Genomic DNA, 16,363 nt, shown 5'->3' on the forward strand with positions numbered 1-16,363 from the left:
ATGGAGCGCTGTGGATTGGCATAACACAAAACTGTTCATAGACCTGCAAAGGTTCTTTTGGGGCATGGCTAGACTGACCTTTGTAGCAAAATCTTTTTGCTCCTGCTCTGTTTAGATTTCTAGGCTACAATATCACATAGGTAATGTCATAATAAAATTGTCTCTCACCTCCTGTCGGAGATTTGTACAGATTATAATGGAGTAGAAGTTTGACAAATGTACTAATCCTGTTAAAGAGATAGAGACCCAAAAAATGTGTGTGCACCAAATTTGATACATCTGACAATAAAGGGTTAAAACTATTAAGGATATCAGCTGTAGATGCCTAACAGGTTGTTTTTTAAATCAGCTCATTCTTTCATGAATACTTCAACTTTACTAAAGTAGTCAGAATAGTTTGACTTTTTGTCACAGTGTGGGGTTGTAGAAAGGGCCCAAGTTCAGGTGATCCCTCCAGGTGGTGATTAGAAACCAGGGGCAGGTGAGCAGATCACTGTTGGAAAAACTAGTGTGCATGATCAGTGACAGGAGCTGAGGGAGGGTGAAGAACAAACCCAAGAAAACAAAAGTTTATGACTCTAACTAATAAATTAGCATAACATGAAGTAAACAAAGAAAGAAATAATCCACCTACATATCATGACCCTATTTTGAGTAAAGGATTCTTTATTCTGGACTCTTAGTCCAATTCACAGAAGTAGAAAAACATTGTACAGATAAAATGAAATGAGCACAATATGACACATTAAAGCATAAGAGCCAAATAATCATGAAAACAGAATCAAGAGACAACAACAAGAGTATGAAAATAAAGTATAAATTATAGTAACTGCTTATTCTAAAAAAGAAAAAGGCTGTTAAACCATGTTCCACATGTATGGTAATGTATTTCACTGACACGGGTACTGGTTAGATTTTTAAAAAATCACATTTTTACAATTGTTCAGCTTACAAATAAATGTATAAATCAAATTTCTTATGGTGCTCACCCTCGCATTTACAACAGTCTCCGTCCATCTTGCTTCCTCAGTATCAAACGCAGTTTTTAACCTTTTGGAACCCATTCTTCTCCACTTTGATTCTTTAAATAACTTTAAGGAAATACATTTGACATATTCTTGAAGGACCAGTGAAGCTTGCTCTGGGGGGGCGGGGGGGGGGGGGGGGTATTGGTGCACGTGCGCGCTGCTCGCGCATAGAAGGAGATGCATCTGGCGAAGTGGGCGCGCGCCGAAGTGACAGTGGGAAGTGCAGTCCGTGTGCAGCCAGCGCGAGGAAGAGACCTCCAATCAAAACTGAATGGCTGGAAGTAATGCGGTAAGAGCGTCACTTTCAGCGTGTTTTACTGCGGATTTAAAGCGTTTCTGCTCACGTGAATACTTTTATCACGCGCTCGTACTACTCAAGATTCTAAATTCCGTGTCAAACGGAGGATTGATTTGACAAACGCTTTTAAAAATGTGGCTTAGTTTCTGGTGACTAGCAGTAAAAATGTTTTGGATGTGTAAATACAAAGTGTAGAAAAGCTGATGGAGGAAGAGCGGTGCTTCGGGAATGGTTTATTTCCATATGATGAATTGCACAAGAACTTGTTTTGATTGTGCAACAAAGATTTGAGGAATTAATCCAAAGTGGGTGCTATATGGGCTACATCGTGGTGAGCTCATATCCAAATAATTCCTTCTGATATTCTTTTTCCCTCTCTTATTACTTATGAGACTCTTCCTTTCCACTTCTCTGCAGTCTCACTGATTTATGTAATGTAGTTGGAATGAAAAGTGCTGCGCAGGGGTTGGAAATCTGGCTTATGGAGGGTCCAAGAGATGAGGAGGATTGTTTTAATCATTAGTCTCATTATATCACTGGCATGGAGCTTGTGAAATTTGTGTTTGCTTGCAAATCCATGCCATAAATGTGTGTGGATCAGGGGTTATGTCACTACTACAAATTATTGTACAAATGCAGCCATTAAAATGGCAACAAAACAGATTTACACAGTTCTGAAAAGCCTAAATTACCCTAAAATTCATCTTTTTAGAGTGTGAGTTTGTTTATCAATTATTTCACCAGATGCTTAAATTGTTTGGTCAAGTGCTCAGCTGGAGCTCTGCACAAGCCAAGGTTTGTGTGGACCTGAAACATTGTGTTTAGATTGGCCAGAGTTGTGTGTGTAAGTTTCAATTTGACACCAGCAGAAGAGGATAAATTTCAGCTTGAGTGAATTGTTTTCCTAATGCAGATTTTTATAAATAAATGTAAGCAACACATTGAACACGTGTCATCGGATTTCAACACAAGAAGATTAGCCAATGAAGGGATGCAAAACTGCAGCTGCCTCCCATGAAGAGAGATTATACCCTCCTGCACGGGGGAAAAAATAAATAAATCTGGGTATGGGTGTCTAGGGGTGTGGTATTGTGTGCAAAGTCAAGACCAGAAAATCTGATGGATAAAACTTTTAAAATACCCACCAATCAGAGTGATTCTAGATGGAGGTGACTGAGCAAAAGGTCTTTCTATAAATACACTTTCTTGTGTTGCTGCATTTTAACGGCAACACCAGCAAACAGAAGAATAATGGTTTGGAGACACAATTTAACCAGTCTCATTAAATTACAATTAGGTCTAGTAATAGCAAACATGCTGAATGTATTGCGGAGGATGTTTCTGAATTTCAGGAAAGAACCACCCCCTCCATGTTTTTAAAAAAATTCACTAGAGAACGCTTATGCTCGTGCACGCTCTGTTTACAATCAGCTGCCGACCTTGCAGCACTTCTACTAGTAATCTGAAATGCATTTCTCCAAATAACATGCTGAACTTCAGCTTAGCTATCGGGCAGAAAAACGGTGACGGAGGAATCTGTGGGGAGCCCAACCTTCGCTTTCAGCGCGCGCCATAGTTGAAAAGAGTTTCCTAACAAATTCTGGTCTTATATATCACTTCGGAGGCCTTTCTCTCCTTATCATAGACTTCAAAGGCACTTTTTCTCTTGCGACTCTCAGCCATTATCAAAAGAACCAAGTGAGAACAGCGAGGAATGATGGCGAATCGCCTTACACATAAACAGAATGCGCAGGAAGTGAGAACTAACCCAGGAACGAGCACGTATGATGATGGCCTTTTGTGAAAGCTTCTCCAGAATGATTGACAGTTATGTGGATCAATGGTTCAGATGGAAGAAAAAGATCCTCCGCCATACCTTTAATTTACCTGCTTCTTTAAAAAAGTAGATTTCTGACTCTGATAATAATGGTAATGGCTTGTATTTGATATAGCTCTTCTAGAGTCCTAGAACCCACCAAGGCTCTTTACAGCACATTCAGCCATTGACCCATTCACACACTGATGATGATGAGCTACAATATCCACAGCTGCCCTGGGGCACACTGACAGAGGCGAGGCTGCCGAGCACTGGTGCCTCCGACCACCACCAGCAGGCAAGGTGGGTTAAATGTCTTGCCCAAGGACACAACGACAGTGACAGACTGAGCGGGGCTTGAACCTTCAGCCTTCCGATTACGGGGCGCCCACTTAACGCATCGTCACCGTTTCTCTGATATTATATTAAAATACTGAGAGAGACCATTTTAACTTTGAGGTATAAATTGAGGAGTGTTATTTTTTTAATAAACTTGTTCAATAAATTAGTGTTTTTAAATAGTATTGAAATCGAGCATCGAGTTTTTTTCAAGTATCGAATCGAGTTTGAAATTTTAGTATCGGGACAACCCTAGAACAACCTGTTCTATAGAGACTCACTTCAGAGGATCATTTCTTTACTCATATAGTTGCTATTCAAATGGAAAATTTAAGTTGCTTTTATGCAAATTTGGCTTTTTGTAAATAATTTTTAATTAAAATAACCACAAAATCTGGAAATCACATAATAAAGAGAACAGAAATAAACAGACATTGTTCCACGTGTTTTAGAAAACTCACTCAAAGGCTTCTTATAAATACATTTGTTTAAAATATTTGTTTCAATGTGAACTTGCAAATTTGTTTAAAAGTTTAAGCAACATTTCGATGGAAGCAGCTCAATTATTGAAATTCCCTCTGGTTGCCAGTAGAGTTCATGTAAAGCCACTGCTTTGTTACTAAGCTGCATTTAATACTTGTGTTTATGTTACGTAGCACAACATGACCTAATGCATTTAATTAAAGGTTCACAGAGCAACACCTCTGATCATATGGTTTACATTACTGTTAGACACACACACAAAACGTCTGAATTTGTCACAACTAATGTCATTCTGGTTTGAGCGGGTGTTTTATTACACCTTTTGTGCACTCGCAGCATGCTGATGAGATGTTTTCCTTAGACATTAATGGGGACCGCCCATATGTGGAGCTCTCTTGTTTTTTTTTTTTTCAGAAATATTATTCCTGGCCAGAGGTGCCTGCTGTTTTGCAACACCCAAGGGTGACAGGGCTGGGTAATACGACCCACTGCAAGCATCACGGCTAATGGTTTCAACATTGTTTCTGGTCTGCATTATAGCCCAAGGCAAGTGTCCTCATAAGTTATGTTTACTTGGTAAATTATTTCAACTCCCAGAATGTTTGTTCTTGGCACCGTCCAGTAAATTAGTGGAAATGTAGCTGTTCCAGGTAACAAACGCGGCGCTCGTCTCTACACGATAAATCTAACTCCACATTATTTCTTTGGAATAATCTCAATGTGTGTGTGTGTGTTTCCCCTTTGGATTTAGTTATGAATCCTCATTTATCAGCTTGTAAATTATTTTTTTCTATGATTTAATTGATTCAGTGTTGGCTGAGTGTACGTGGAAATAACATTTTTTTAATGTCTTTTATGTAAAGGTTTTCTGAGCCAAGTGTTTGATTGAAACATTATACAGTTGTTTGGAACAATTATTCATTCAGAATCAAGTAACTGGGAGTTTCACATGTGAAATAATAGATGCAAGTGAAATGTTGGATGGAAAAACAGAATTGTTTGAATTAAATGGTAAAATGGCCTGTATTTGATATAGCACCTTCTAGAGTCCTGGAACCCCCCAAGGCACTTTACAACACAATCAGTCATTCACCCATTCACACACACATTTACACCCTAGTGGTGATGAGCTACAATGTAGCCACAGCTCCCATGGAGTGCACTGACAGAGGCGAGTCTGCTGAGCACTGGCGCCACCAACAGGCAAGGGGGGCTAAGTGTCTTGCCCAAGGACGCAACGACAGCAAGAAACTGAGCGGGGCTCGAACTTGTAACCTTCTGATTAACTCCTGTGCCACCGTCACCCCAAATATATATATATATTTTTTTAATGTATTACAGTAAATATGGAAGAATACCAAACACATCTCTCTAATTTAAGTTAGAATAAACTACCCACATCTAAATCGTCTGATTTTAATCAGCTGAAGTGGAGCTGAAAATCACTCGCTCTTCTCACTAATTATTTAGTGAGTAAAAAGTATTATAGCCACAACAGAAAAAGGTTGTTTCATCATTCCTTAACCCTCCCACTGTCTTTATGGGTGACCCCGCAAGGAAAGTTGACCATTGAGTAAGGTTGATGGTTTATCCCTTGGGTCCACGTGGCAGGGGTGAGGAGTGAGCACCACCTCATTAATCTAATGTTTCGGTCATTTTGGAAGGAAGGTTATATTGAAACATATTTCAAATCCAGCTAATGTGGGGATTGTAAATTTTTCTCTTTTCAAAACAAAGGAGGAGGGACGTAACTCCTGTTTACCATCTGTGAGTGTGGGGTTGCCTTGTCTCCTGCGAGCTAATACTGCAGCGCCGACAATTGTAATTTGACACCAGCCGGTAAAAAGCTCCAGTTGTTTAAAGTGGTTGCAGTAACCACATTTTACCACAGGATGTAATTTTTACTTCATTTCTACATAATGCACCTTTAATCCTAATATTAGATAAACATAAGAATCCACTAAAGTAAGAGAATTTGTAGTTCTGAACATATTTGGGGTGAGTGGCAAATTAATCATGCAAATTAAGTGATGTCTTCATTTAGTGTGACCTAGGTTAGACAGCTATTCATTAGCTGAGCTCTGGCGAATTAAAGGGCACCGCTAAAATAAGGGCACACTGTTAAAAATGTTTAACAGATTAGTTTGCAAACCTGGAACATTCATAGTGTGCTCATCAAAGGTTTATTTGGTTAAATGAAATTATAAATCTTCCAAATTATTCATTAATAGTTTGTGAGGGAAATTGTCTTGCAAATAAAAGTCCAGAGGGTGTTTTTAAACTAAAGTTTAAACATGATTCTAGGAGTGACCCATGTACAAGAAGTACAAATAAAGCTGTTAAAGTAATTTAGTCAAGATTAATGGTACTACCTTACTGAATTTGCAAATAAGACATCTGTGCTGTTTGGTGTTTCTGTTGTATTTTGAGAGAATTCGCTACAGAGGAAATTTTGAATCCAAATGTGTTTTTTTTTATCTTGGCAGGAATTTATAGATTAGATCTTGATTTTAGCTGAAATACTGGTAGATTATGTAAACGGAAGACTCTAACTTTAAAGATGCTTGTTTACCCAGTTATTAATTTGACAGTTATTTAAGTGATTTTTTTTCTGCTTCATTCCTTCTTGTTCGTTCATTTGAAATGTGACTCCCAACAATTTAACTGTTGTTCAGATGGAGTCGTGGTTGTTTTTGGCCCTTAACATTGGTCAACTCCTTCCTCTTAGTTCTGCATAATTTCAGACGACAAAAATAGAATGTTATTGGAGGCAGAAAATTCTCAATGGCACAGTGAGTCAAGAACAGCTTTAGTGTTTTCCAAGAAACACTAAATTACTATTAGTAATGGTGTTTTTGTTGTAATTGTGAGAGTAAAGTGTCAGAAGAAATTATATTGAGGTATTTCAACATTTATCTGGATTTTACTGAGACAATAAGTCACAACAAGGAGCTAATTGAAGTTCACTGCTGCAAATTTACATTTCACCATTTCTAGACTGTCCAGATTGAGTACCAGGATTAGTACCTTCATCTAAAACCTGGCATATCCAATCCTATACATGTCAACTGCCCCCTAGTCGAGGATCTAAAGGTGGTGAGGGCCAATTGTTTTTCTTCATGGTTGTATTGCTTTATAGTTGCATTAAAAAATAAAAGTTTATTACATAGTGTTTTAATTATAATTTTTTTATATTTACTAGTTTATATTTGAGTTGTTGAAGGATTAAATATATGAGAAATAGAAACAATTCTTAATGTTCTTACATAAAAAAGATGTCCTGTAATAAAAAAAAATTGGTTCAGGTTTCCCAAGGATGTAGGAGTGCTGAGGAGAGTTTCTTCATGTTGTGCTCGCAGCACACCCGCTGAAACTTTAATAAACCACTAGATACAAACATCATACATTTTCACAAGATTCCTACGACCAAAAACCACCCAAAATTGTTTGGAAAGACACAGTCGGGACCTATCGCACCAGTTTAGGGTCCATGGGAGGAGAGTTTTACCAGATGCTGCTCGTGTTTCAGAGCCAGTCCAGCAGCGCTGCTGCTGTATCTGGTCTTCTGGCTCTGTTATGTGGTTTAAACTCAGCCTCTGTCATTTCAAGGGAATTTCCTGTGATCCGTTCTCAAGGTTTTCTGACAGATCCACACCTGCTTGGAAACATTTGGATCAGCTCATCCCTTGAGATATAATGATGGATAATCACACAATTATTTTTTGTTATCCTTAAATGAAAAGCTTTAAAGGTGTGGTACACCGAAAAACATTTTTCAATGATTGTTTCTGATTATAATTGGTCACTCTGAGTCTTTCATGCAGGCTGAACATGAAAACAGTCTCCTACACCCACGTTAGCTTCTGATAGAGAATAGACTGACAGATGTACGTCACACTGCTGCCACCCTCTGCTGATCCAGGCACTTCTGGGATTTTTTCCCTTGAGTAAGACTTGCAAGGCATTCATTCCTACCAGAGACCACTGCAAATGTATTTATCAAATGAGTTTCCATCCATCATCCACCCATTATCTGAACCCACTTTGTCCTTGTAGGGTCGCGCGGGGTGGGGGGTGGGGGTGGGGGGTGTGTTGGGGCTGGGGCTGGGGCTGGTGCTGGTGCTGGTGCTGGTGCCTGTACCTGCGCCTGTGCCTATCTCCAGCGGTCAATGGGCATTCAGGCGGGGTACACCCTGGACAGAGAGCCAGTCCATCGCAGGGCAACACAGAGACACACAGGACAAACAATCATGCACACACACACACACACACACACACACACACACACACACACACACACACACACACACACACACCTAAGGACAATTTAGACAGACCAATTAACCTAACAGTTATGTTTTTGGACTGTGGAAGGAAGCCAGAGTACCCGGAGAGAACCCACGCATGCACAGGGAGATAAATGAGTTTCCCACACCTTGATTATGATTATTATCATTTCCTCTTCTTCCTTTGGAGAGGCATCAATACAATCTTTTTAATATTTGTTGTACTTGTTGATACTGATACAGTCTAGGATCCGTCAGCTAATATCTTCACTATAACTATTGATTGTCGTAACTGGCTGATTGCTGATTGGCTGCACCTGGCGGTAAGGCGTTTCCTGTTTCCTGTTTTCAGTGTTGCACTCCGTGTAGCTGTTTGGTGTTTGGGGCTCGCTAAAGCTGATTTAATTTCTCTGTACTTGGATATCTCTGAGTTGTTGTAGCACAAAAGCACGCTAAAACACAAATTTTCTGTTGTTCCACCTAGCTTTTAGGGAACCATTTGAGTTTGCACGCAGTTTATTTGGTACTGAACAGTTTGCTCGTCCAGTTAGCTTAGCCTCAGCACAGCTATGGCTACTTCTGTCTCTGCTTCTCCGTCTCCTATCTCTTGCTCTCTGTGTCAGATGTTTAGTTACTCCTCTGCCTCCTTTAGTGATAATGGTAAGTGTAATAAATGTAGCATTTTTGCAGCTTTGGAGGCGAGGGTGTCGGAATTGGAGTCCCGGCTCCGCGCTGTTGAAAAACCTGTAAACAGCCGTAGTTACTTAGCTAGCGCGGGGCTAACTAGCTCAGAACAACCACGTAGCGACCCTCCAGCAGAACCCGAGCAGCCGGGACCTCAGGCTGGCTGGGTGACGGTACGCAGGAAGCATAGAACCCAGCCCGTGGGCCACCACCAACCCGTCCACGTTTCTAATAGATTTTCCCCGCTCAGTGACACACCCACTGATAAGCCGACTCTCATCATTGGCAGCTCCATAGTCAGAAACGTGGCATTAGAGACTCCAGCAACCATAGTTAAATGTTTACCTGGGGCCAGAGCGGGTGACATTAAATCTTATCTGAAACTGCTGGCTAAGGATAAGCGTAAATACAGTAAGATTGTTATTCACGCTGGCGGTAACGACACCCGGTTACGCCAAACGGAGGTCACTAAAATTAATGTTGCTTCGGTGTGTAAGTTTGCCAAAACAATGTCGGACTCCGTAATTTTCTCTGGCCCCCTGCCTGATCGGACCAGTGACGACATGTTTAGCTGCATGCTGTCCTTCAACCGCTGGCTGTCTAGGTGGTGTCCTGAAAACAACGTGGGCTACATTGATAATTGGAAAACTTTTTGGGGAAAACCTGGTCTGATGCGGAGAGACGGCATCCATCCCTCTTTGGATGGTGCAGCTCTTCTTTCTAGGAATATGGCCAGTTTTATTAGTCCTCCATGACAACCCAGGGTCCAGACCAGGAAGCAGAGTCGTAGTTTAACCCACCCCTCTGCAGCTTCTGTACTGTTACCCACCCACTACCCCATAGAGACAGTGTCCTGCCCACGGCCAAAATCACACAGATTAAATATCAGGCTTAATAAAGCAAATCATGGAAATCTCATAAATATTAGAACAAATTCAACTGAGCAGAAAACTAGAAAAATTAAATGTGGGTTGTTGAACATTAGATCCATTTTTTCTAAGACTTTGTTAGTTAATGAGTTGATTTGTGATATTCAGATCTCTTTGCTCTCTCTCACAGAATCCTGGCTGCAGCAAGAGGACTATGTTAGCTTAAACGAGTCGACTCCTTCAAATTATTTAAATCATCATATTGCTCAAAGTACAGGGCGAGGAGGAGGAGTGGCAACCATTTTTCATTCAGACTTATTAATCAGTCCCTTACAGATTAATAGTTACAGTTCGTTTGAACATCTTATTCTTATTTTTCCTAATCCAGATAGCAAAACTGTAAAACCACTCTTGTTTGTAGTTTTATATCGTCCACCAGGCCCTTACTCTGAGTTTTTGGATCAGATCTCTGATTTTTTTATCTGATTTGGTGCTAAATACTGATAAGGTCATTGTAGTGGGGGATTTCAACATTCATGTGGACATCGAAAATGATTGCCTCAATGTAGCCTTTAGTAATATCTTAGACTCAATTGGTTTTACTCAAAGAATACATAGCTCCACCCACTCCTGCCATCATACATTGGACCTTGTTCTGACTTATGGCATTGAGTGTGAGGAAATAACGATCTTTCCACATAATCCAGTCCTCTCGGACCACTTTCTGATAACCTTTGAGTTTTTTATAACTGAGTTCTCGAGACATGAAAGTAAATTTCACTATAGTCGGTCTCTATCTGACAACGCAGTTGCGTCTTTTAAATCAACTGTTCCATCTTTACTGTCCTCAGCATCTCAGAGGCATGTAGCAGAGGGCAATATTTTCAGTTCTAGCCCCTCACAAATTGATGCCTTAGTTCATCATGTTAATTCCTCTTTATGTGTGGCATTAGATGATGTTGCCCCTTTAAAAAAGGAGGTAATTAGGGACAGGAAGTTGGCTCCCTGGTTTAACTCTCATCTACGAGCCTTAAAACAAAACTCTAGGAAATTGGAGAGAACATGGCGCTCTACGCACCATGAGGAGGCCTACCTATCCTGGAAAAATAGTCTTGTGCTTTATAAAAATAAGCTTCAACAACCTAGAACTGCTTATTTTTCAGCATTAATTGAGGAGAATAAGCATAATCCTAAATTTCTTTTCAGTACAGTTGCTAAACTTACACAGAATCATAGCTCTGAGCCATCTATTCCCTTAGCCCTCAGCAGCAATGACTTCATGGGATTTTTTTACAAGTAAAATTAATTCTATTAGAAACAAAATCTTTAGCATCCTCCCTAATGCGATTTCTTCTTCCTCAGTAAGTGAGGCAGCTTCAGAGGTGACTGTAGAACCTCATCTGTGCTTGAACCGTTTTGATCCAGTTGAGCTTTCAGAGTTATCAAAAATATTAGCTTCATCTAAACCTTCAACTTGCATTTTGGATCCAATCCCAACCAAATTATTTAAAGATGCATTTCCTTTGGTTACTGCCCCCATTCTAGATATAATTAATCTATCCTTAGCAAATGGGTATGTACCACAAGATTTTAAGCTTGTTGTAATCAAACCTTCACTTAAGAAGCCTTCTCTGGATCCAGATGACCCAATGAATTATAGACCAATATCTAACCTTCCATTTTTATCCAAAGTCCTGGAGAAAATAGTGGCCATCCAAGTATGTCAGCATTTAAACACTAATGCTCTGTTTGAGGAATTTCAGTCTGGTTTTAGAGAGTATCACAGCACTGAAACTGCATTAGTGAGAGTTACAAATGATATTCTCATGGCCTCAGATAAGAATCTTGTGTCTGTTCTAGTCTTGTTAGATCTCAGTGCTGCTTTTGACACAGTTGATCACAATGTTCTTTTAGAAAGACTTGAACATGTTGTAGGGATCAAAGGAACAGCGTTAGGCTGGTTTAAATCCTACCTGTCTGACAGATTTAATTTTGTAAATGTACATGACAAATCGTCTTCATACTCCAGGGTTACTTGCGGAGTACCACAGGGTTCAGTGCTTGGACCAATTCTTTTTACTATATATATGCTCCCAATTGGTAAAATCATTAGACAGCATGGGATAAACTTCCACTGTTATGCTGACGATACTCAGTTATATTTATCCATTAACCCTGATGAACCTAATCGGTTGGGTAGATTACAGGCTTGTCTTGAGGACATAAAAAATTGGATGACTCTAAACTTTTTGCTTTTAAATCAAGACAAGACGGAAGTTCTCATCTTTGGACCAGAAATCCAGAAAAGGAAATTGCTTAGCCAATCGCCTGACCTGAATGGCATTACATTAATCTCCGAGAACAAAGCAAGGAACCTTGGTGTTATCTTTGACCCGGACATGTCATTCAAATCCCAGGTTTCACAAGTTTGTCGGATTTCCTTTTTCCACCTTCGGAATATTGCTAAGATTAGAAGCATACTTTCCAGGAATGATGCTGAAAAACTAGTTCATGCATTTATTACATCAAGACTGGATTACTGTAATTCATTACTCTCAGGGAGTCCACAGAATGTAGTTAAAAGTCTTCAGCTTGTCCAAAATGCTGCAGCTAGAGTTCTGATGAGAATTAAAAAGAGATCATATCTCTCCTGTCTTAGCTTCCCTACATTGGCTACCTGTTAAATTCAGAATAGATTTTAAGATCCTTCTTCTCACATATAAAGCTCTTAATAATCAAGGTCCATCATACATCAGTAATCTGATTGTTCCATATGTTCCTAACCGAGCACTTCGCTCTCAGACTGCAGGTTTACTGGTGGTTCCAAGAATATCTAAACTTAGGATGGGAGGCAGATCTTTTAGTTATCAGGCTCCTCTCCTGTGGAACCAGCTCCCAGCTTTAGTCCGTGAGGCAGACACTTTGTCTACTTTTAAGAATAGGCTTAAAACATTTTTATTTGTTAGGGCCTATGGTTAAAATCTGATGTTAGCCTAAATCTGGACAAGTGGGGGAGTACAGGGAGGTGGAGTGTACAGTCGGTAAAGACGGCTCTCCCTTGCCCTGCCTCCAACATGCCTACATCTAAATAGGATAGATTATCCAGAGTTATCTCTGTAGTTATGCTGCTATAGGCTTAGACTGCTGGAGGATACACTGACCACTTCTCACACTCTACTGCTTTCTTCTACAGTCTGCTCTTTAACTGTACTATTTTGTGCAATTTCAGCTGTTAACTTTATTTTCTCTGTAAGTGTTTTTCTCCCCAGAAGAAGCTACAATGACGTTCTGCTGAGCTGTGGTGGCCTCATGGAGGGGGCCATCGACTAGCACACCGCTGCTAACCACTAATACATTCTCTCTCTCCTGATAATAACTTTTTGTTTTTGACTTTTGATGTGCTAATACTAGTTTATCCGTTTAATTATAGATCCACTGGGATAAATACAATAAAGTTTATCTTTCACCAAATACAATATTTACTAAGACATCACAATATAACTATAGACACATTACTTGTCTTTGTGTGTGTGTGTGTGTGTGTGTGTGTGTGTGTGTGTGTGTGTGTGTGTGTGTGTGTGTGTGTGTGTGTGTGTGTGTGAGTGCGTGCGTGCGTGCCTGCCTGCCTGCCTGCCTGCCTGCCTGCTCTGTCTTCTCGATCCCCAGTGAGTCATGGAGGATGGCTGCTTGTACTGAGCCAGGATTCTCTGGAGGTTTCTTCCTGTTAAAAGGGAGTTTTCCTCTCCACTGTCGCTGCATGCTTGCTTAGTATGAGGATTGCTGTATAGTCACTGACACTAGTCAGTGACTTGATGCAATTTGCTGGGTTCCTTATATAGGAAACATTATTTCTGATTGGCTTAATGAACTGTGAATTGGAATGTTTATTATGTGAAGTGCCTTGAGACGGCTCTTGTCGTGATTTGGCGCTATATAAATAAACTTGAATTGAATTGAATATAAAAAGTCACATTGTTCTGTTTTTATTTTATTATTTTTAATCCAATCTGAACGTCATACAGTGTCCAACGTCAAACAGGAAATTTGATCAATTTCAGAAAACTTTCTTTTTTTCTCTTGGGTTAGAAAATATGAAGGAGTATTCGTTTTACTTATTCTGATCTTCATTTGATGGAAAAAATTAAATAAACCATAAATTAACGATGTGGAAATATGTGAAACACCTAACGTCTCAGCTTGTGCTCATTTCTAATTTGGTTAAACTTTAACCAAAAACATGAACATTTTAAAAAAAAGTAAAGACTAAATGCAGAATAAAGTTTTTATCACCCCCCCCCCCACACACACACACACACACACACACATACACACAGAGTCAAAACTCAGAGTATTTGAGTCATTTTGGCATTGCAAACCCTGTAAAAAGGAGGAAAATCTGGAATAAATGTGTTTTCTGTAAACTTCACTTTTATTGATTTTTGCTCTGATTAATGCCAAAAGGTAAGTTTACACACACCAACTGCAAGAAATATGAGAGCATAAGAATATTAGTATTTCCTCTGCATGATGGTGCAGTTGGAAGCACTGTTGCCTCACAGCAATGAGGTTGCAGGTTTGAATCCTGACTGCATGGAGTTGGCATGCTCTTCCCCTGGTTTCCTACTCGATGCATGTTCACGTTTACCTGTGAATCACTTTGGATAAAATCTTCTGCTAAATGCATGAACATGAATATAGTTTTTGGAAAAACTCCATTAATAATGCAAACCTACAGGGTCCTTTTCTGTCATGAACTAATTTTCTGCAGAGATCAGTAGCTTTGTCACCTGGATGAGCTTCGTCTTTGAGGAAAGCTTCTCAGTTCAGGCATGAATCACAGATTGTGTCTTTGTTGGCATCGGCATCGAGGTTCGTCATGGTCCTGTTGCTGCTGCACACTGCTCCCCTTCATTAAGCCCATCACTCACTTGGAAGATTCTGGACTTCTGGAAAAAATGTATTCAGCACCTTTTTTTTAATGCAGACTTGGCTGCAGTCTGACCGGTAGACAGATACAGAAACAAGTGGCACCTTCCAGTCATGTGGTCCTCATCAGTGGCATGAATGTCTCCAGACCCCACTTGGCAGGGCCGCTCCATCCACAGGTTTTTCTCCAGCTCCGCTTCTTACTTCCCATTTGAGCTCTTGACAGACATCATTGATGTATTTAAGATTTTTTTTGTTTGCGCTATTGAACATTTTTTTTGCAGACATTGACTTCAAAGATCCCAGAGCCGACTAAAAGATATGAATAAATGTTTTTGCAGAATGTGCTGGGCTTATTTTTACACTCAAAGCTCTGATGTGATGGTTGTAGTATAGACCGTCTGCTGTCTGTGTAGTAGACTGTAATGTCTCTCACCACTGAGCAGACACTGCTTTTTATGTCTTCTTCACAGTTTCCTCAAATGGAAAGTGACGGTAGTTGTTTTTATTTACTGAACTGAAAAAGAACATAAAAATATATTTCCTGATGAGCTCTTGACAAAGTCTGTCATTGTTAGAAGGACCTTTTGCATTTTCCGGGTGTTAAAGTGTCAAATGTCAACTATACTCATAATTTCAATACATTTGCAGTGATCGCTAGTAAGAATGAATGCCTTATAAGTCGTACTCTGGGGGGGAAAGCTCCAGTGCGCCTGTTTGAGGATGTAGAAGTTGGCTGTATGAACGTAAAGCAGAATCCTGCTGGAAAAAATCACTAGTAATTTTATTTATTCTACAACACAAACATGAGGTGGCCTAAAAGTTGGTCAAATGAAGGTTTGTTAGAGCATCACTGGCACATAAACACAGGAGTAATGTAAGTTAGAAGGTGGAGAACTCAGCAACAATGATTCTGGGAAGTGTAAACTTTCACCCTTCTGCCAACTCGATCCGTTACTGGGAAACTGGTCCCTCTTGTCTGTTACACACACACACACACACACACACACACACACACACACACACACACACACACACACACACACACACACACACACACACACACACACACACACACACACACACACACACACACACACACACCTATTCTGATGCTTTAGGTGAAGCCAAACTTATTTGTCAATATTTAGTTTTACTGTAAACTTGCTAGAACATAAGCACTTAAAGGGATGTTAAGTGACGCTTTTGATCAATTCTGACCGAAATGTACAACAATTATTTTTAATCGCTGTGAAAATTTGACATGAAACCTGTCTTAAATGCTAACTTAACATAACTGAAAGTAAAATGTTTGGTTTATCTTTGTGTTATTGCTGAAATCTTAAATATTATCATCATTCTATTTAATCTATTTTTTACCCTGTACTAAAACAGTGGGTATTTTAAGGGAAAACTGTTGCATAATGAAGCTTTTTTTGGCTGCAGTTATCAGAAAAAAGAATTATAACTAATAACTGTTGTAATTTATTGTTGGTTACTTTTCTGTGGCTTGGTGTTTCATAGATTGTGCAAATTTGGGGTTTGGGGAACTTTTCCAGTTAAAACTTCACGAATAATCAGTTTTTAACTTAGATTTTCTCAATAAAATACTGCAGGGCTGCAGGGTTAGGTGA

The 16,363-nt window shown here is 39.7% G+C and overlaps 1 protein-coding gene across 4 annotated transcripts in view; it reads left to right on the plus strand.

Annotated features, from left to right (window-relative positions):
- Window positions 1–1,213: 1,213 nt before the first annotated feature.
- LOC107383499 (zinc finger protein GLIS1) overlaps window positions 1,214–16,363 on the plus strand; it is a 44,631-nt gene continuing 29,481 nt past the window's right edge. Inside the window, exons 1-2 of one of the 4 annotated variants that reach the window (XM_070541575.1) lie at window positions 1,214–1,317; window positions 4,379–4,510. The gene's annotated coding sequence lies outside the window, so the exon portion shown is untranslated. The other 3 variants (XM_070541574.1, XM_015956159.3, XM_070541576.1) reach the window with 3 other exon arrangements.

Source organism: Nothobranchius furzeri, chromosome 11 (genome assembly GCF_043380555.1).
Source record: "Nothobranchius furzeri strain GRZ-AD chromosome 11, NfurGRZ-RIMD1, whole genome shotgun sequence".
Classification (NCBI taxonomy): Eukaryota; Metazoa; Chordata; class Actinopteri; order Cyprinodontiformes; family Nothobranchiidae; genus Nothobranchius; species Nothobranchius furzeri.